The sequence below is a fragment of the Chanodichthys erythropterus genome, chromosome 9 (assembly GCF_024489055.1).
Source record: "Chanodichthys erythropterus isolate Z2021 chromosome 9, ASM2448905v1, whole genome shotgun sequence".
Lineage (NCBI taxonomy): Eukaryota > Metazoa > Chordata > Actinopteri > Cypriniformes > Xenocyprididae > Chanodichthys > Chanodichthys erythropterus.
The window spans coordinates 6,975,355-6,998,065 of record NC_090229.1 but is presented as its reverse complement, the minus strand read 5'-3'; the positions used below and the strand labels follow the sequence as shown (position 1 = coordinate 6,998,065).

The 22,711-nt window shown below is 35.2% G+C and overlaps 1 long non-coding RNA gene across 1 annotated transcript; it reads left to right on the top strand.

Moving 5' to 3' along the window:
• The first annotated feature begins 13,209 nt into the window (after positions 1–13,209).
• On the top strand, positions 13,210–14,902 carry LOC137026232 (uncharacterized). The gene is made up of 4 exons (XR_010895862.1): positions 13,210–13,334; positions 13,963–14,095; positions 14,254–14,359; positions 14,673–14,902. It is a non-coding gene; the product is annotated as an uncharacterized lncRNA (long non-coding RNA).
• Positions 14,903–22,711: the final 7,809 nt, after the last annotated feature.

The following is a 22,711-nucleotide window of genomic DNA, read 5'->3' as shown; positions in this document are numbered from 1 at the left end:
TTTAGCAAGCTTCTTATTAAATTTATATAAAACTATATTGTCAGTGCACTACAAATAAACTGGTTCTATGCTTTAATTTTATTATTCAAATTGATAGAAAAGAGAAGGGAGGGTTAAACATATAAGGCTGCTACCATTGTCTATGTTAGTGTTACGGTTCTGGTATCTTAGAAAACTCACGACGTAGGTAATAGCAGAAAACACAGTCTTTAATCCAACAGGAGAGCATAACGGGTTACACCAGTAACATCTTACACTATACACCATGACTGACAAAGAACACAGAACAGGCAGGAACTTAAGTACACAGTTAATGACTACAAAACGGGAACAGCTGACGAGACTTAATTAGAAACCATAATGACTAATGAGGACTAATGCAGACAAGACAGAATAGAGGTAAACAGAACATACACGTGACAGTTAGCCAGTTTTGTGATTTTTATCTCTGTGAATGAGAAAAAACAGAGACGCTCATTTTGATGTGAGAAACAAGCTTTATTGTTAACAACTGTATACAAGCAATAATTCCAGTTTTCTAAATTCTGCATAGTTAACACTGTGCTGTTCAAAGTGCTGTCTGGAATAAAAGATCCCCCATTTAGATTATTCAGCCTGTGTCTGGTGTCATCAATTCACATCCCGTGGTACAAATACAATAAAAAATACAAAATATATATTTTTACAGTAAATGTTTCTCCTCTTCAGGTCTGCTCTTCTCTCTTCAGAAATCTTCTGCTTATTTATGCATCCATGTATCCTCCGTAACAGTTGTGGTGTGGTTGATGGAGTCTGTGTTAACAAAAGTGCACAAAGATTTCTCTGGGTTAGTCTACTTGAAGATAAAGATCAAATCTAATCATGAACGCATCAGAAACACAGTCAGGACACTAAACCACATCAGTTCATCAAGAACAAATATCATAATATGTATTAATGGATTTGTCTTCAATTGCACGTCAGAAAGGATGCACCTCACAACTGGTGTGAGATTTTTATTTAGAAACACCTGCAGGAAACTATATTGAGCTCTGAGTGTATAGGCATAATGATGGTATCACAGTCATCAGCAAAAAATTGAGATAGAGAAACTGTTAATTCACTGGCATCTTCAGCTCAGAAAACCGGCGGCTGCATGTTAGTCTTTGAGCTGAAGGAAACTTTAGCATCCAAAATAGAGTATGATTGAGCCAGTAATTACATTAAATCTATATAATAATGAATTTTGAGATGCTCTCAGCACATTGTGTAGTTTTTAGATTTTGATCTGACTGAGTAAGTGGTGAAACTCACCTTTAGCTTTGCTCCTGATGGTGGACACGATCACTGCTGCAGTCATGATGACGAGAACAACAGCAATGAAGGAGGAAAAGCAGATGTAGAATGAAGATACTCCTTCCTCATGATGATCCAAGACTGAAAAACAGGAACAAAGATGAATGCACTGAAATATACTCAGACACTACAGAGATCAGCTGCTTATAATGTTGGCTATATGGCTAATTATGATATTTATGTATATTTGGCAGCTTGTACAAAAGCATGTGAAAGAAAAACTAATGGAAATGAATTACAACCCCCAGTGTCTCACAGGCTCAGTGTGATATAGATGTTCGGATACGAAAACAGATAAGTGTAGCGGTGGAGCCGCTTTCTGAGGCTCCAGTGGAATATGCGTGTTTTTACAAAATAGAAAAATACAAACATACAAATATTGGATCAACTAAATAAAAATAATTTTGCTCACACTTTAGTTTAGGGTCCAATTCTCACTATTTACTACAGCTTTTGCCACAATTAACTCCTAATTATTGCTTATTAATAGTTATTAAGGTAGTTGTTAAGTTTAGGATTAAGGGATGTAGAACATGGTCATGCAGAATAAGGCATTAATATGTGTTTTATAAATATTAATGAACAGCCAATATCCTAAAAAACTATTAAAGAGTGAGAATTGGACCCTAACTTAAGTGTTACCATAATTTTAATTGTTGTTTCCACGTTGCCTCTAAAATGACATGGCATGTACCAGTAGGGGATTATAGCTACCTCTAAATATAAAAGGGACACAAAGTACCTTTATTTTATTTTTAACAGCTCATGTATTTTATGATAACACTAACACTCAATCTGAACCTTAATAGGGTTCTGTCAGGTGCTTCATATTTAGAACTTTTAGGGGTTCCTATCACGGGGTCATTTTGTTTTTTTATTTTTTGCCATTTAGTTTTAATTTATTTCATTTTTTTATTTTGACTAATTTAATGAATTAAACAGCTTGTAAACATACTTTCTCAACACAAAAGTTTTAAATAACTATTAAACAAGAAAATATTATGTAATCATTTACGACATTTCTCTTTGTATAGAACCTTTTTGGCATAAAGCATTATTTAAAATGAGGTCAAACCTCTAAGGTTTTAGATTGAACATTGTACCCATTTTAAATTAGTAAACTGTTGTAACATTGACTGGGTTACAAAAAGAGAGTAAAAATTAAATTGACTCCTATCCTCATTTTAAAATATTTTGACAGAAAGTGTAAAGATAAAGTCATTAGATGATTTGCGTGAGGAGAATCTTTACAAGACACAGCAAAATTATATTGACTGCTATCCTTGCACTTTAAAATATTTCAAAATATAGAAAACAGTTTAACAGATGCTAACAACATCATACAGGAAAAATTCATAATAGACATATTAGATATGAATTTAACATTTTGGCAGCCTTAATTCTTAAATCCACATTTGCTATCTCAGGTGGACTTTTGGTCATACCTTGACATCCACGAGAACACAAATTTTCTTTGGTCCCATAAATCAGCCAGCGACTAAAAGGACCTGTTCCATTAAACAACACCATATTTGTCTTATCTTCTTTATATCCATAGTTCAAGTGCAGCGGCTTGTTCTTCAAGCCAAACAAGGTCTCATTTTTACATTCCCAGGTTTGCACCGGGCTGAGTTCATTGCAGGGCAGAAGGATAATTGTAGCCCAGTCTTCGAACTTTTCGGCTCCCAAGCAGAGATTAAAAGCGAGGCTGATGATTTGTGAAGAGGAAATCCATTGGAAACGCTGAGCTTTGAAAGATGCATTGCATGGCACATTCTGCACTTCAGTAGCACTCACAGCATACACACATTTGTTCTGGTCCTCATTGTAGATAAGAAAGTAGGAGCTGTTGCTATATGAATCTATGAAAAATGATATCAGACACTTTAAAAGGAAGCACATTTCTTACAGCGTACAGTTTATTTAGCAAAGTTAGGGAGGAGCAGGTTCAGACAATTAACCTAATTAACACGAGTGGAAAGCATTCAGTCAGTTAACTCATTAACGACAAGAGGTGTACATGTATATATACAACAGTCTTACCTCTGTTCGTTTGACAGTTTATCAGCATCCCTCCACCACCCCATAGTGTTAAATTATATTTGTATAAATTATATTGACTGCTATCCTTGCACTTTGAAATATTTTGGATTATTGAATATTGACAGAAAAGAAAGATAATAAACCTGTATAGTAATCTAGGTAATGCACCATGCATCAGATGAATCTTTACAAAAGCATAGCAAAAATTCTATTGACTCCTTACAGTAGATAGACACAAAATCTGAGGCAAAGAAATGTGATCTACTTACTGAAAGCTGACCACAGGACCAATAAAAGGACATAAAGCAGGTTCATGATATCATAGATTAGAGAGCTACAGCTTTCTGAGACACTCGTGTGGCACCAACTGAGTGTGATATAGTGATTTCCTGTCTTAAATACAAAAAATGCAGTGTATGTAGCAAAACCGAAGTTCCTCTCAAGAGATATTAAGTCTACTGTTTACAAACTAAGGCTGACATAATGCCATGCTTCTAATTTGTGGTAATAAAAGATTTAAAATAGAACAACCTGAGAAAAGAAAGTCTTTGTAATTTAAATACACATGCACAATATGTTCATAGCTCCTCACAGTTTATACATACTTACGTGCAAATTTTTGTCATTGTGGCTGTCTAGACATGCAGCTCCCAACCATCAGGACCACACAACCACAAGCTTACAGATGCACATTTTAGGCACGTCTGTGTATCACATATTCTGTTCTGACAAAAAAGAAAAACGGAAACCCTTATATTTTAATATGCATGACTTTAAGAAGTTCTTATATAGGTATGCACCACATAAAGGCTTGAGGATTTCAAATAATAGAGGAGCTGACCTTTTCCATCCAACCCTTCCCGTCCAGCCACATCAACTACAACCAACAGTCATGAACTGCTTATTAACAGACATCTTGAATATTGTTTATCAGTCCCTACAGCAAGGCATTTTTTTCACAAATGTTTAAAACTGCTAGGGTTTGACCCTGCTGAAGAAAAGTAATATTGATTCTTTTGTGCTCGGCAATACAAAAAAAATCTTTAATCTTCCATCTCTTGGCTATCCTTGTTCTTTTAGATCTGAATGCTGCTTTTGACACCGTTGATCATGAGATTTTACTCAACCAATTACAGAACTGGGTCGGTCTATCAGTTCCTGTCTGGTCAGTTCCTAAGCAGCAGAGAATATGTTACACTGGGTACCTACACCTCCAGATGTTACATCTTATCGTGTGGTGTTCCTCGTTTAAGTACTCTATTATTTAACCTACACATGCTTCCTTTAGCTGGTGTAATTAATCAGTACAATATTTCATTTCACCAGTATGCAAATGACAAGCTGCTAGACTGCACAGAGAGCAAAAAATGTGGATGTCACAGAATTTTCTACAGCTAAACAAAGATAAAAACAGTTACTTGTTATCGATAATGATGAATGGAGAGCTATTGCTCCATATCTTGACTCTTTATCATCAGGTAAAGAACTTAATTTGACAGTTTTATGAACAATGTTACTAAAACAGCATATAATCACCCCAGAAACATATTCAGTCCATCTTCCCTTCTGACAATGAGAAACTTGTTCATGCATTTGTTACATCTAGACACAAAGAGTTTAGAATGCAGCTGCATGAATACTAATTCACACTAAAAAGAGAAATCACATCACACATCCAGGGGCGGTTTCTTCATTAGGGCAATAGGGCAACGCACCACCAAAGTGAGAAAGAGACGGATTTTTCAATCACATTCAACCCGTCTATGCATTCAACCAGAGTTATGCTAGCTGTCACTGCTGTTTGTTCTGCTTCTGGATATAGTCCAATCAGCATCGAGTCACGCTCTGTGGAGTACCGCCTCTTTTTGGGCATTTCAGTCTGGCGGAGATTTGCCCCGACTGCTCCCATAGACTTCCATTCAAAAAACTTTTTTTTCGAACTGCAGGCACTGCAATGCAATCTCTATGGGTTCCGGGAGGGCTCGCACTAACGTGCTTTCGTCATCATACGTAACCTTAACTTGTGCAGCGATTGGTGGAAACTAACATACCTCTTAATATTTTTTTTTTTTAAACTGAAGGGACATCCAATAACTTTCTCAGTGCATTATCTACATTTCACAGATATATTCTCCATCTGCAAATGTTAGAAAGTCGAGAAAATATTTCCATTTTGCATCGAGCCGGGACGAGCCTTCAGCAAGCACAAACTTCCGTGAACGAGCGCCGCCGCGCGCATGCATTCATGTTTGTTTTTATAGTCTTCAATATGAACATTGTTTCTAGGACAATATTGGGCAGGATGTGAAATATATATATATATTTTACTTAAATACAGATTTTTTTTTTAGATCCCAGTCCTATGCATGCTTTAAATACTGAATTTTCCATGTTTTAGATTAGTAATGATACATTATTATATCACTTGTTAAATGATTATTAGCCTATTCATTCCTGCATTCCTAAAAAAAAAAAAAAAAAAATTGTGCCCCACCAAAATTTTTTTGCACCAGCCGCCACTGCACACATCCCTTCACTGGCTGCCTGTATTATTCAGAATTGAATTCAAAATCCTCTTACTTTTTAAATGTCTTCATGGTACTGCCCCATATACCTTTCTAATTCCTTAAATAAACATATTCCAGCAAAAAATGCTCCAGACATCCAATAGTTACTTGTACAAAAAAAAAAAAAAAAAAAAAAAAAAAAAAAAAAACGGCTTAAAGCTGACGAATCAGCCTTTAGTCATTTCGGTCCCAAGCAGGAACTCTCTTCTTGACAACCTACAAGCAATTGACTTACTATGCACTTAAAAAGTATCTCAAAACACTTTTGTTCACTGTAGGGCCTTTGCATCCTTAATTTATTGCCAGGACAATAAATGATGTTTCATTAACAAAGTTTGGGAGGAACACGTTCAAATTGCCTATCCAACTGGCACGAGAGGAGGCATACATTGCTGACTTACCTACGTTCCTCGACAGTTTTCTGCATCTCTCCACCACCCCGTCTCCTCACACTCACCTGGATACTAGCCAGGGATATGGGGGAGTACTCTGGGTTCAGGCCAAACTCCAAGCTCGGAGCCCTTCCCCTTGGACAGCACATGAAGTATGTATGCTTTTTATTCTATCTGATTATTTCTAAGTGTGAACTTGTGAAACCCCATTCTCTGAACAAAATTCTCAAAGGCCTAAACCCATTTGTTGCATAAATCACTCTTTCTGAACAACATTAAACTAGTCCAGACAGTTAGACAGCATTTGCAAATTCGAAACACATTCTCACTCCCTAAAACACATTTCACTGTGATGCACTTGTGTTGCAAAACGGTAAACACAAGTGGCAAATACTTGTCATCGTTTTTACACATTGACTCAAAATTGTTCACACTTCTTTCTAATGATGTGATCAAACCAACCATATAAAATATAAGCCAGCTCAGAGTGCTCAGGTGCACTGAATGTTGACATGAACAATGGATAAAAACAATCTAAGAAGAGGAGGAAGAGTTTGTGTAAGAGGAAGCATTTGCATTTCGTGGAGAGAGAATGATTGAGTACAGAAAGGCCTTAAAAACTACTATATCTGCCTATTTTTTAAAACTTTTAGAAGAAAATAAGCACAACCCTAGGTATTTGTTTGATACAGTGGCTAAATTAACAAGAAATAAAGCTTCAACTTCTGATGTTTCCAAAGAGCACAGCAGTAATGACTTTATGAACTTCTTTACTTGCAAGATTGATAATATTAGAGAAAAAATTATAACCATGCAACCGTCTACTACGGTATTGCGTCAGACAGTGCATTGAAGTGTCCCTGAGGAAAAATTCAATTCATTTACTGCTTTAGGAGAGGAAGAATTTTGTAAACTTGTTAAATCATCAAAATCAACAACATGTATGTTAGACCCTATACCGACTATTGAAAGAGATGCTTCCAGAGGTCTGTCACAGAGACAAACTCCGTGATTCCCTCCTCTGACCATCAGAGGGAGCCCTCACCCAAGTACTAATATTCACCCACACTACATCTCACTAATCACCTGCCAGCTATACTTCGTTAACTGGACTATAAAGGACTCACTTACCCAACATTCAAACGTGAAGTCTTGTATTGCCTTGGTGTGCATTTCTGAGCGTTATTCTGTTGTCTGACTGATTACCTGTTGCTGAACCTGTCGCTTATCGTTTACGAACCTCTGCTGCCTACCCTTGACCTGTGCTTTGTATCCTGATCTGTGAGTTTTATCTGCCAGCCCTGTCCTTTGATTACGATCCTGCCTGCCCTGTGTTATACCTGCCTGCTCCTGACCTACCCTGCCTGTACGACTACGATCGTGTTTAATAAAGCATGCAAATGGATCCCAGCCTGAGTGACTATTCATTACAAGGTCATAGATCCTCTTCTTAATATTGTTAATTCATCTTTATCACTAGGATACATACCAAAAACTTTTAAGCTGGCTATTATTAAACCTCTTATTAAAAAAACACAACTTGATCCTAGAGAATTAGTCAATTACAGGCTGATCTCAAATCTCACTTTTCTGTCAAAAATACTAGAAAAGGCATTTTCATCACAACTCTGTTCCTTTTTAGAAAGAAATAGTATCTGTGGGGATTTCCAGTCAGGATTTAGACCGTACCATAGTACTGAGACTGCTCTCATTAGAGTTACTAATGATTTGCTCTTCTCATCAGATCGTGGTTGTATCTCTCTATTAGTGTTACTGGATCTTAGTGCTGCATTTGACACAATCGATCACAATATTCTCTTAAATAGACTTGAAAATTATGTTGGCATTAGTGGAATTGCATTGGCATGGTTCAAATCATACTTATCTGACCATTATCAATTTGTAGTTGTAAACGAAGAGATATCACAATTTTAATATGGAGTACCGCAAGGCTCAGTACTAGGACCGTTGCTTTTCACTGTGTACATGCTACCCTTGGGAGATATCATTAGGAAGCATGGTGTTAGTTTTCACTGTTACGCTGATGATACTCAGCTCTATATTTCTTCGCGCCTTGATGCGAAAAATTACTATTAAACGGAATGCATAGCTGATATAAAAAACTGGATGACCAGTAATTTCCTACTACTAAATTCAGAAAAAACAGATTCTAATTTTTGGACCGAAAACTTCTTCACGCAATAATCTAGAATACTGTCTAACACTTGATGGCTGCTCTGTTAAGTCTTCGTCGTCAGTTAGGAACCTGGGTGTGCTCTTTGATACCAATCTTTCATTTGAAGGCCATGTTACTAGCATCTGTAAAACCGCATTCTTCCATCTAAAAAATATATCTAAACTACGACATATGCTCTCAATGAAGAATACAGAACAGTTAGTTCATGCATTCATGACCTCAAGGTTAGATTACTGTAACGCTCTACTGGGTGGTTGTTCCTCCCGCTTGATAAATAAACTACAGCTCGTACAAAATGCAGCAGCTAGAGTTCTTACTAGAACTAGGAAGTATGACCATATTAGCCCGCTTCTGTCAACATTGCATTGGCTTCGTGTTAAACACTGTATAGATTTTAAAATCTTGCTAATTACTTACAAAGCACTAAATGGTTTAACTCCCCAGTACCTAAGCGAGCTCTTAAAGCATTATAGTCCTTCACGTCTATTGCGATCTCAGAATTCAGGTCAGCTGATAATACATAGAATATGAAAATCAACCGCACATGGTAGATCCTTCTCGTATTCGGCACCTAAACTCTGGAACAAGCATTATTCGGGAAGCAGACACACTCTGTCAGACTAAAAACGCATCTCTTTAACCTGGCATACACATAACACATTACAAATTTATATTTTCAAATCCGTTAAAGGATTATTAAGCTGCATAAATTAGGTCAGCCGGAACTGGGAACACTTCCTATAACACCAGATGTACTCGTTACATCAGAAGAAGAATGGCATCTACGCTAATATTAGTCTTTCTGTTTATCCCGAGGTTTAGTCAACCGGATCCGGGCCATATCCAGGTGAGATCGAGGACCTGCGCCTTGACACGGCCACAACGCAGCCCTGAAGTATCAGCAGAGATCGAGTCAACTAGATCATCCATTGTGAAGGCCTCATCGACACGACAGCCAGTGCCACAGTTCCTCAACAAACTGTCCAAACCGGCGTGATGAATACAATCCTCAACTGGATGGAACTAAAATTAATACTTTGAAGAGAATTGGCCCCCCGACTAAGCCTGGTTTCTCCCAAGGTTTTTTTTCTTTCTCCATTTTAACACCTATTTGCCACCTGATGTCACCTGTTGGAGTTTGGGTTCATTGCCGCTGTCGCCTTTGGCTTGCTTAGTTGGGGAAAATTACATTTGACTTGACTTGATTTGATATTCAAAAGTATTCTTGACATTTATTCAACAGTGCTTTTGATCTGCCTGCATTGACACTATTCTTTAAGAGCTGCTGTGCAGCCAAAATAATATTATGCTTTGACACAATCTGCATTGTAAAAAGTGCTATATAAATAAAGGTGACTTGAGTCCACACTCTATACACTCTACATTGCGCTCCATGGCAGCAGCTGTTGATAAATGCATATTGGTCTCTAAATTGAAACCGGTATACCATATGAACCAGTATACCACCCAGCACTAAGTAAAACAATATATTTAGAGTTTGTAAAATACACTCTGATGTCTATGGAAGCAGCAATAACAATCAATTCAAATATAATTTGTTGACATGTTTTATTCGTATCAGATACACAGTGTAAGTAACTATAAAGTTTACTATTTTTCTCCTAGTTCACCAGCCACTTACTTACTACATGGATTTCAGGAGAAACCGATTAATTCAAGCACTGTAAATCTGACTGATTATACTGTAGATCAAGATCATTTATAAAGGTTTTTAAACGACAAAACACATTCACCTACACATATTTGATAATCAGAATATCATATAGTTGATGAAATGGTAAGCAAGTTTGTGAATATTTTTAATAAAAAGGAGAAACGAAATAAAAGCCATACATCTGTCATACACTGTTATTGTGGCTGCGGTGTGTGACGTGACAAGCATGAAGCGTCGCAATGAAAACAACTCTTCATTTCTAAGGAAGCAGTAAGGGTGTCCTTAGTTTTTTTCATAGCGCTTCTGATATGATATCTTATCATGAATCTTCCTAGTTTTTGTTAAATAAATAATGATACGGTGTAATATGCTGTGAGTTGTTGTTCATCGCCTATTATGTTTGCATGAAAATGAATGTCACCAACGTTTTGCCTTATTTTATGATCATAAAATCATAGTGCCTTTGTTACTTTGCACTTTATTATGCTGTTATATTATGATTATATATTCAGTGGCATAAAATGGTCTTAAAATGACAATAATATTATTTATCACAATTATTTCTGAAACAACATATAGCACAAAAAAAAAAAAGGATCGTGACAGGCCTAGTTCAAAGAATGCTTTCTTTTTCACATGTCTGTATACTGTACACACACAGATATAGTTTGGGTTGTTGCAACTGTGTGTTGTATAATTTGAAACCACTAGAAAAATAATACTCAAGAATTTTCTGTATTTCTGCAGGGGTTTTTTTAACTGTACTTCCTCTTTCTTTTAAGCAAATAGTCCATTATGACAAATATATATAGACTGTTTGTCATTAATTTCTCAGTTCGTAAAAAAATGCCACTTTGTATATTTTTTTGTTGTTGCATGTATATGTTAGTAAATGTAATTAACAATTCTGTAATTCACATTCTCTTGTAATTCATGCATGTAATTATTATGATTGTAATGTAAGAGACATTTGTAATAAAACACAGAGCTACTGCCCTCTGCTGTATGTAGACAGAAATCAAAGCTACAGCAATAAGCATTTATTTTTATATTAATTCATTCATCCATGTAGTAGACATTTTTATCTAAACATACATTTTATCTAAACATATATAACATATAAAGAGGAATGTTGCAGCATAAGCAATTAATCATAATGAGAAAGTAACTTGAACATTGCTGCAATAGTTATAAAATTGCAAAATTGCAATCACGTAAAATGCAAAAGAAAATCTAAAAAAATGCAAAAGGTTAACTGAATTAATATGTTTTTCCACATATTTTTACAGTAAAAGTTTGGTTAAAAGCTGGTGTGTGGTGGGCGTACTGGCGCAATATGGCTGCCGTCGCATCATCCAGGTGGATGCTGCACATTGGTGGTGGTTGATGAGATTCCCCCTTCAATATGTAAAGCGCTTTGAGTGCCCAGAAAAGCGCTATATAAATGTAAGGATTATTATTATTATTATATTATTATAGACTATTGTAACGCTCTACTGGGTGGTTGTTCTGCTCGGCTTTTAAACAAACTACAGTTGGTCCAAAATGCGGCAGCTAGAGTTCTTACTAGAACCAGAAAGTATGACCATATTAGCCCAGTTCTGTCAACATTACATTGGCTCCCTATTAAACATCGTATAGATTTTAAAATCTTGCTACTTACTTATAAAGCTCTAAATGGTTTAGCTCCCCAGTACCTAAGTGAGCTCTTAATGCATTATAGTCCTTCACGTTTATTGCGATCTCAGAATTCAGGCCAGTTGATAATACCCAGAATATCAAAATCAACTGAAGGCGGCAGATCATTTTCCTATTTAGCACCTAAACTCTGGAACAATCTTCCTAGCATTGTTCGGGAAGCAGACACACTCTGTCAGTTTAAATCTAGACTAAAAACACATCTCTTTGCTCTTGCATACACATAACACATTATCAATACATTAACATTTTTCAAATCCGTTAAAGGATTGTTACGCTCCAATAGTTAGTAACCGAGAACATTTCCTATAACACTAGATATACCTGTACATCAGAATAAGAATGGCATCTCCGCTACAACCCTGTATCACATGAAATACGTTCTGAGGAAACTATTTTGCAAATCGCAATTACGTTACATGCCAACATATAAGCAGTGCTATTACGTTGGTCCTTAACCTAATAAAGCCAATTTATTGCAGTGCTATTACGTTTGTCCTGAACATAATACATCCAAAGCAGGTTTCTTTTCACACGTAGCAGCTAATGCTGTTCATTTTGTTTTAATTATTTACTCCCTTTTTTCTGATCGGGCTACAAAATATTATTTATGCCAGGGGGAGTCAAATGGCGGCACCCAGATCATTTTTATCTGGCCCTCCAACTGGTTTTTGATGTTTAAAACCGCTCGCAATCTGATATCAAAGTTTTTCCCCGCAAAGGTTTTCATAAGGTTTTCATAATATTCACTCAGTGAATGTCAACCCGTTCTCACTCCTGACCGTTCTCACGCTGAAGAAGTCTCATTCAGAACACATCGCGATATTTGGCATCAGTTCGCGTGTGCTGGATGTTGGTAAGTAGTCGTAAATACGCTGTTCTAATGTTTGATATAATGTCTTTTCTGTTTGCAGATATTAATCAGATTAACGTTAGCTCCCTCATGTTCAGTCACTGCATTATATCTGTCACCTCCGCTGAGGTTTTGCTTTTCATTGCTTTCTATATTAAATACTAAACTAGGGTGATTAAACACTGTCACGTGACGTGCAATATATTGCACAATATATATAACATATTCATATCAGATTAAAAGTAGTACAATTAGTTCCAAAGTTGTATTTGTAGTAGAAGCACAGTACAAACAACACTTACCATGCTTTTACCACACTATTGGTAGTTTTAATGTGATACTTATTGTAAATGCACATTAACCACAACGCTTACCATGCTTTTAATGCCTAATAATGTTAAATCCAAAAACTGTAAGGTCAATAAGAACTTCTTTCCTATATATATTTATATATAAACCTATATATTATAAATAATGATATTTTCTTTTCTCTTGTTTTAGCTGAAAAGACAAAAAGGGCCTTTTGGAAATGGATGAAGGAGACAGAAAGCTGCAAAGGCAAATAATTGCAATGGTATGTATGTGTTGCTTTTAACCCTTTATCAAACATTTTATCAAGCATTTGTTAAATAGTCTCACAGTAAATTAAAATTAAAGTCAAATCCTGTACATATTTATCACCTTACTTGTAAATCAGTTGTGCCCCTTCTTGGACAGTTGGACGTCCCACACATAAAAGTTTATATTAATTCCATTGAATTCTTTAAAATGATTACAGATTGGGCCCAAAATGTTCCAGTGATACATGATGTCTCTCCGCACCTCATAACTACCTCTGTTTGCAAGAGTGGAAATTATCATTTGACTTGTCACATGACATCAGATATTCAATTATTTTGTCATAATCAAAATAATTGAATATCTGATGTCTATTCAATATCTAATCAGTTACACTGCTGATAATGTCCTGCTTGCATGTGAAACATGTTATTTTTTTTTAAAATTCTTTTAAATATAAATATAGCTTGCTATTAAAGACATATGTTTAATCATGGAAATGCCCACATATCAGTGAACTTATTACATAAATGCATTTAACATTTAATTATGCAACACTCTTTACAGAAGGAAATCCTACAGTTATGTGTAAATTGACAACTTGAATGTGATGTAATAAATTTACCTTCCTTTCTGTCTTGCAGGATTACTTGCAGATTACTTAGTCCTTCTTTTTAGGATCTCTACAACATCAAACTCAACAGCTCTTTTAAGAGCCGACCCTCACAAGAGCTACTAGTGAGTCGCTGCAAACCTGCCGTGATCAGCCCTTTCCAGGTAAAGTTTCTAGATATTTAAATCAGTATTTACTCATCAAATGCTCTCCTGGATGGTATGGTAAATTAACTTATTTATAACTGTCTCAATTTGTATGTTTTAAGAACAAGAGTAATTGCACACAGAGTAAGTAGAGACTTTCTTGTTTTTCTGTGCAGAGAAGGAAGACCAGTCCTTATATCAAAGCAAGCTCATCGAAGTCCTTTGTTTAGGGTGAGGAAGGAACATGACCATCTCATGCCCAAAGAAGACAGAAGTCCATTGGTATGTCTTGTGTTGAGGCAATGCTGTAATATGTAGTACAGAATTTAATGTTGTTCTCTCAAAGGACTATTAAGTTCTTAAAAAGTTCTTAAAAACTGTTCCTTCTGTTTTTTTTTTTTTGTTTGATTGTTTTTTTAGATAAAAGCAGACAGGGAAGCTTTGGAAGATAATGAGTTAATATAATATAATATAGTATAATAGGAATTAAATAGTAAATGTTCTTTAAATTATGTGTAATACCTATTTTTTTTTGGCTTGAAATAAGGCCTTATACTGCACAGACCTAAAACATTGTATTTGTGTTTTAAAACAGATAGCAAGTGAAGTCACTAACAGAAGATCCTAGAGGAAAAACGACTGATGTGCAGCTACGGAGGAACACAAGAGGCAGAAACTATGCATGGCCATGGCTTCTTCATGAGTACGGTAAGTCCTGTGCCTATTCTTAATTCTTGCCTTAAAGTTTTTATTGCAGTATTTTAACAATTTTACATTGTACAGGTTATCACTTGGTTTTTGACCAAATTATGCTCTTGAAACAAGAAACAGAAGAGTATGTTGTCCTGAAAGAAATCAAGGCTCAAAAGAGAGCATGCCTTTCTAAAAGATCTTTTAAAACAGGTTGCTGTTAATATGGGTAAAACAGTTTTTGTTCAGTTCTTAGCTTACAGTCTGTGCTGCATTTTTATTATAATATATATATTATGTACTGCTGTTTTGTAAAGTTAAATCAGGAACAGGCAACTCTAGCCCTTTTGCTGTCTCTTTTTGAGGTTGAGAGTTAACCTCCAACCCTAATTGAGCACATCTGAAAATTTTAACCAAAGTCTTCAGGTGTACTTATAGACAGTTATAGGCAGTTGGGTTTGAGGTTGGAGCTAAATCTGCAGGACCGTGGACGCTGAGGGCCAGAGTAGCCCACCACTGTTTAAATCATGCAGAACATAAGCTGACCTGGCTGTCCATTAAACTACTTAACTTGAATTGTGTGTTTTTTTGTTTTACTTTTAGACCAGGACTGAACAATGGGACTTTAAGACTTCTTCCTCTGGTTGAGAAAAAGCTACAGCACATCAGTGATCACATCTTCTGGTCATCAGTTGTACTGTAGAGTACAACTGAACAAACTGTTTAGAAGAAGAAGAACATGAACATGATAGAGACATGTACAGGGAAGAGCAAGAACCCAGTTCAGCTGTGATAATGAATCTTTATTTTAAACTCAATATCAAATCTGTTTTCTGGATCATAGTTGACTGGATGGGATTCTGTGGCGCTCATTTGTGCAATAGGAGTAAAGTCTGTGAATGGATTATTATGACGTTAACGTATTTTTGAAGACACGTTTTTATTTATCTTGAATCTCATTTGTCTTTATGCAAATTTCAACCTTATGCTGTATCCTCCAATAAAGTGTTGTGTAATAAATTATGGTGAACGTGGTGTTTGGTAGAGTAAATACAATTTAACTAAGCTGAGTTTATTTCATAATTTAAAAAAATGACATATAATTTCCATGATTGTTTTACTTATTAATACATAAATATATATTACATAAATATTTTTGATCTAATTCATGATATTTGGGACAACAATGCACCAAAAGTTGCATATACTTTCATGTTGTGACAAGGATGGCAGTTTCCAGATAAATAAAGGGAAGGAATGTGAATAAAGAGAGGCTGCAGTGGGTTATACTGACACAAACACTTCAAGCAGAACTGAAGAAGATGGATGTTGATCATTCTGGTACATCTATACTGCATTCAAAATGACAGCTGGACATTACTGATGTCAGGCATGTGAGGAGCAAGAAGAGGGGGTGATAATGACATTTTGGCACAGTTTCTTATTTTACTGAATAGTGCATTATCCTTGTGTAACAGTAATAGTGAAGTGTAAATATAAATAGTTTTTAGTTTACTGCCAACACTGGCAGCTGGATAATGGCAAGTTGTTGTGGGTTCATCCATTATATTTATTGGTGTTCATAAAAAAAAAAAAAAAAAGCAAAGAAATAATCAACTACTATTCAATTAATCAATTATTATTATTATTATTATTATTATTATTATTATTATTATTCTATTACAACATTTTGTTATAATATTTCCATATTTCATCAGATGGTCTCACAATACCCATCAAAAACCTATACAAGCATGATGTTAGAATGGAAAATGAGGAAATGATAAAATACTGCAATATTTAAATGTGATTCAACAAAGTTTGTTATCCATGATGAGGAGTACACACCTGTGTAGATTTTAATGCCCTTCCACCCCCAAGGGGCCAGTACCGGCCCCTGGAAGAGCAAAAAAAATGCACATTTCAAATGGCTGTAACTCAAAGTCCGGTTAGCGTATCAAAGAGAAAATCAACAGGACAACTGCTTATGCTATGATTACTAAATAATGTTGGGCACAGTTTTCAGACATACATGGAAAGCTGGCATAAAGGTTTTTTAATAGTGATTACAGTAAAATATTAAATTTCAGCCTGTCGCTCATATATGTAATAAATGTTTGACAATAAACATATTTAGATATCGAGTTGTCCATTAAAGATCTTATTATTTTAACATTTATCATTTTTTTACTAAACGTTTTAAACTACATTACCCATATGTCTCTGTCATTCTATCAATGAACGGGAAACATGGCGCTGTAGTTCATTGAGAAGCTAGGGTTAGGGTTGGGATCTCGGTAAAGGAGTAATTTCTCACAACATGGAAACACTTTATAGTTAACTTAATGTATGAGTAACGTAATATTCACACTAAAACAAACTTTGTAAGATAAAGCGCCGTTTTATATGGGTTGAAAGGTAGTCCAATCACAGCGAGTTCTGCGATAGAGTCACAGCCAATCACAACACAGCTGAACAGATGCGTCACGCTTACTTGTCCATTTATGGTAAATGACGACAGATCTCCTTCGGTTCCGGCTGACGAGAAAGATTCCTTAAATATATAATTAATCTAATTAAATATAATAAAAATCACATTTTACAACGAAAGACTCCTTTGTGTTTTAAACTGATGCATAAATATATTTGAAAGAGATATAATTGCATCTACTAAAGTGCTTCTAACATTTACAGTAGATATGTAGTATATTAAAGGTATACATTTAATCACTTATTTATACCATTCTTCACCATTTGAACTCTTGGAATTAAAATAAATATAAATAAAAGCATAATGAATGTACTCGATTTTGTAATCATATTCCAATATTTAGTGTCAAAGACAAATGTAGTCCCCAAACTACTGCACAACAGTATAAAAATCAGTTAATTGTGAGAAAAAATATATCCAGTTACAGAGGCAATCTATTATAGTGAAATATAACTACACAAATCGATATGATGAAGTATTATTTTTACAAACCAAGAGATGAGATAAAATTCCATGTGAAAATATGTTTCTTTAAAGAATAGGGGGAAAAAAATAACATTTTACATTCTCAACTTTAATACAATACAATATTGTGTTTATTGTTCACTTTTACTGTAACTAAATGAAAGGCAAATTCAAATAGTTAATGCATTTTATAAATGTTAAATATTTTCAGCAATAAAATGCTTCTATAAAATACATTCATGGGTATGTTACATTTACATTATCCAGGTACTGATATAATGATACCATAGATGTAGTTAAGGTGGACATTTACTATAGTGACACTGTAATAAAATGTTTAATGAAACAAAATGCAAGACATTTTCAAGTCCATCTAAATGAAGAGGTAACAAACTCACAGAATAATGTCCAGAATGTCAATGTGTCATTTCTGTAATACTCTATATCAGCACCAAACAGAATTAAATAAATATTGATTGTTCTCAGAGGGTTTTCCTGAACACTCTCACTAACTTCAATTGTTCGGACAAACACCTGCTATACACACATGCAGAAATACATATTTGACTATAGTCGCAGCATTACTAGAACTTTTACCAAAACTCCGGATGAGCACTGGTGCTTCTTTGATAAAGGCAAGAATATGGAAAAAGATAAATTACTATTTTCAATATTGGTTCTGCACGTTTCAAGGAGATCATAAGGAGGAGTCCACGTGAAGACTTTTAAAAACTGTGACAGAGTGAAGGGTGCACCTCCCCGGACACACCCTAAGCATGACCAAACAACAACACCCAAAGACAGATATGAAGTGGACACCACCAGGAGAATGCAGGGGAAGACATGGAAACGAAGGCCTGAAGAATGTCGGTGTCCCATGGGAAGATGTGGAGAATGTGGTCACAGATTGGATACGCTGGAGGACACTTGTTACCCAATATGCCCAGCACAGCACTTGATGATGATGTTGTGAGTTCATACATAACTGTAGGATTTCCTTCTGTAAAGAGTGTTGCACAATTAAATGTTAAATGCATTTATGTAATAAGTTCACTGATGTGTGGGCATTTCCATGATTAAAAGTATAGCAAGCTATATTCATATTTTAAAAAATAAAAATAAATAAATAACATGTTTCACATGCAAGCAGGACATTATCAGCAGTGTAAATGATCATGACAAAATAATTGAATATCTGATGTCTTGTGACAAGTCAAATGATAATTTCCACTCTTGCAAACAGAGGTAGTTATGAGGTGCGGAGAGACATCATGTATCATTGGAACATTTTGGGCCCAATCTGTAATCATTTTAAAGAATTCAATGGAATTAATATAAACTTTTATGTGTGGGACGTCCAACTGTCCAAGAAGGGGCACAACTGATTTACAAGTAAGGTGATAAATATGTACAGGATTTGACTTTAATTTTAATTTACTGTGAGACTATTTAACAAATGCTTGATAAAATGTTTGATAAAGGGTTAAAAGCAACACATACATACCATTGCAATTATTTGCCTTTGCAGCTTTCTGTCTCCTTCATCCATTTCCAAAAGGCCCTTTTTGTCTTTTCAGCTAAAACAAGAGAAAAGAAAATATCATTATTTATAATATATAGGTTTATATATAAATATATATAGGAAAGAAGTTCTTATTGACCTTACAGTTTTTGGATTTAACATTATTAGGCATTAAAAGCATGATAAGTGTTGTGGTTACTCTGTATTTACAACAAAAATCACATTAAAACTACCAATACTGTGGTAAAAAGCATGGTAAGTGTTGTTTTTTACCGTGCTTCTACAACAAATACCATTTTGAAACTACACTTGTACTACTTTGAACCTGATATGAATATGTTATATATATTGTGCAATATATTGCACGTCACGTGACAGTGTTTAATCACCCTAGTTTAGTATTTAATATAGAAAGCAATGAAAAGCAAAACCTCAGCGGAGGTGACAGATATAATGCAGTGACTGAACATGAGGGAGCTAACGTTAATCTGATTAATATCTGCAAACAGAAAAGACATTATATCAAACATTAGAACAGCGTATTTACGACTACTTACCAACATCCAGCACACGCGAACTGATGCCAAATATCGCGATGTGTTCTGAATGAGACTTCTTCAGCGTGAGAACGGTCAGGAGTGAGAACGGGTTGACATTCACTGAGTGAATATTATGAAAACCTTATGAAAACCTTTGCGGGGAAAAACTTTGATATCAGATTGCGAGCGGTTTTAAACATCAAAAACCAGTTGGAGGGCCAGATAAAAATGATCTGGGTGCCGCCATTTGACTCCCCCTGGCATAAATAATATTTTGTAGCCCGATCAGAAAAAAGGGAGTAAATAATTAAAACAAAATGAACAGCATTAGCTGCTACGTGTGAAAAGAAACCTGCTTTGGATGTATTATGTTCAGGACAAACGTAATAGCACTGCAATAAATTGGCTTTATTAGGTTAAGGACCAACGTAATAGCACTGCTTATATGTTGGCATGTAACGTAATTGCGATTTGCAAAATAGTTTCCTCAGAACGTATTTCATGTGATACAGGGTTTGTCTCTCTGCTTATCCTGAGGTTTGCCGGGTGCTGGATCCAGGCCGTATCCAGATCAGATGGAGAACCTGTGTCTGGACCTGACTACAACGTATCCCAGGAGACAATGGGCCTACAGACCCAGTTCTGGCTGCATCTATAATTCAGATTTGTAATTCCCGTATCCGCTTACATATATTTATATATAATCTATATTTAATCTCTATAAAAAAATGTATAATTCAGATTTTGATCTCCATATCCATTTACATATATTATATATATCTTCCAAGGGGTTTTTTCCCTCCTAGGACTTTTTTCCCAGTGCTAGCACGCTGGGTTTTTCTCCTAGGGGTTTTTTTCCACCCCTGGAAGTCAGCCGACATTGGCTTAATGTAGCACCATCTTGTATATGTTACATATTACCACGCTTGGTTGTACAGCTTATTTTTAACCACTTCCCTTTTTCTGTGCTTCTAATATGTAAAGCTGCTTTGAACAATTACCAATTGTAAAAGCGCTATATAAATAAATTTGACTTGAAATTTGATAACACTTTACAATAAGGTCTCATTTGTTAGCATTAGCTAATGCATTAACTAAGATAAACTAATATAAAATATATATATATATATATATATATATATATATATATATATATATATATATATATATATATAATTACAGTATTTATTAACCATTATTAGTGTTAGTTAATAAAAATGTTCTTTTAGTTCACAGTGCATTAACTAATGTTAACACACACAATTTAATAATTATTGTTCATTCTTAGTTCAAGGTAACTAAAGTAGTTAACTAATGTTAAAGCTTATGTGCAGCGTTACCACAGTTTATTTTTCTTTCTCCACTTCAGGTCTGCTCTTCTCTCTTCAGAAAGTCTTCTGATTATTTATGCATCCATGTAGTCATCGTCTGTAACAATTGTGGTGGAGTTGATATGTTAACAAAAGTACAAAGAGTTCACTGGATTAGTCCACTGAAGATAAAGATCAAATCTAATCCTGAACACAGACTCAACAGAAACACAGTCAGGACACCAAACCTCATCAGATCATCATCACATCAAGGACAAATACGATCATATCATGTATTAATGCCAGAACTGTCTTTAAAAGCATTGCATGTCAAAATGCCTCTCATACCAACAACTGGTGTGAGATTTTAATATAGAAACACTTAATGTAGGAAACTATATTGAGCTCTGACTGTAGACATAATGTGTGAAGCCAGTCGTCAGAAATTAGACTGAGGAAGAGAAACTCTGTTCGTTGACTTGCATCTTCAGCTCAGAAAACTAAAGCCTGCTTGTTCTTGCAAGGTATCTTTAGTAGCCAAAATGAATGATGATTAAGCTAATAATGAAATAAAATCTATAACAAAGCATTTTGAGTTGCTCTCAGCACATTGTGTATGCCGTTTCATTATTTTCATTTTTAGATCTTGATCTGACAGTGAGTACTGCTGAAACACACCTTTAGCTTTGCTCCTGATGGTTGTCACGATCACTGCTGCAGTCATGATGACGAGAACAACAGCAATGAAGGAGGAAAAGCAGATGTAGAATGAAGATACTCCTTCCTCATGATGATCCAAGACTGCAGGGAAATGCAGAAAATAGGAACAAAAATGAATGCACTGTCATATCCACAGACACTACAGAGATCACTGTACACTGCAATGTTCAATGTACTGTTGTACCTGTCGTTGTATGGTTATTTAGGTACCATGCATCAGATGAATCTGTACAAAAACACTTTTTGTTTTTGATTCCTGTCCTTACTCCCCTCCCCCCTCAGATTTTCAGGCAAATACAAGTCTAGAAAACTCTTTCTATATATTGTAATCATTATGATAACAATTACCTTAGAACTGTATATTTCTGACATATGGACATTATTTCGATACAGTCACCTCTGATAACCTGTAGAAACATGCATTTTCTGCAAAGCTGCTTTGAAAAGATATGTATTGTGAAAAGCACTATACAAATAAATTTGAATGAGATTAAAGTCATTAGAAATGCATCTGTAGTATGCTAACAGAAAAGTGTATATTAAAGTCATTTTATGTCATATGGTTATATGCATCAGATGAATCTGTACAAAAGATTTTTGATTTTGATTTGTGTTTCTCAGGCAAATACAAAATGAAAATACAAGCAAACAAATATTGCTGCAACTATGCAGGAATGTATTTGATTTACCTGACCACTCGTAAGTGTAGATCTGGCTGCGCAGATTCTTGACTTCTTCTTTATAATAAACTTCAGTCTCACAGGTGAAGGAAGCAGGTGAACTCACAGTGACCATAAACAAACAAGTGTTAGTAAATCGAGAGCTTGTAACTCTTTTTATGGTGTATTTCTCTTCACTATCCACAGAAAGTGTGATAGACGGCCGATACAACATGTA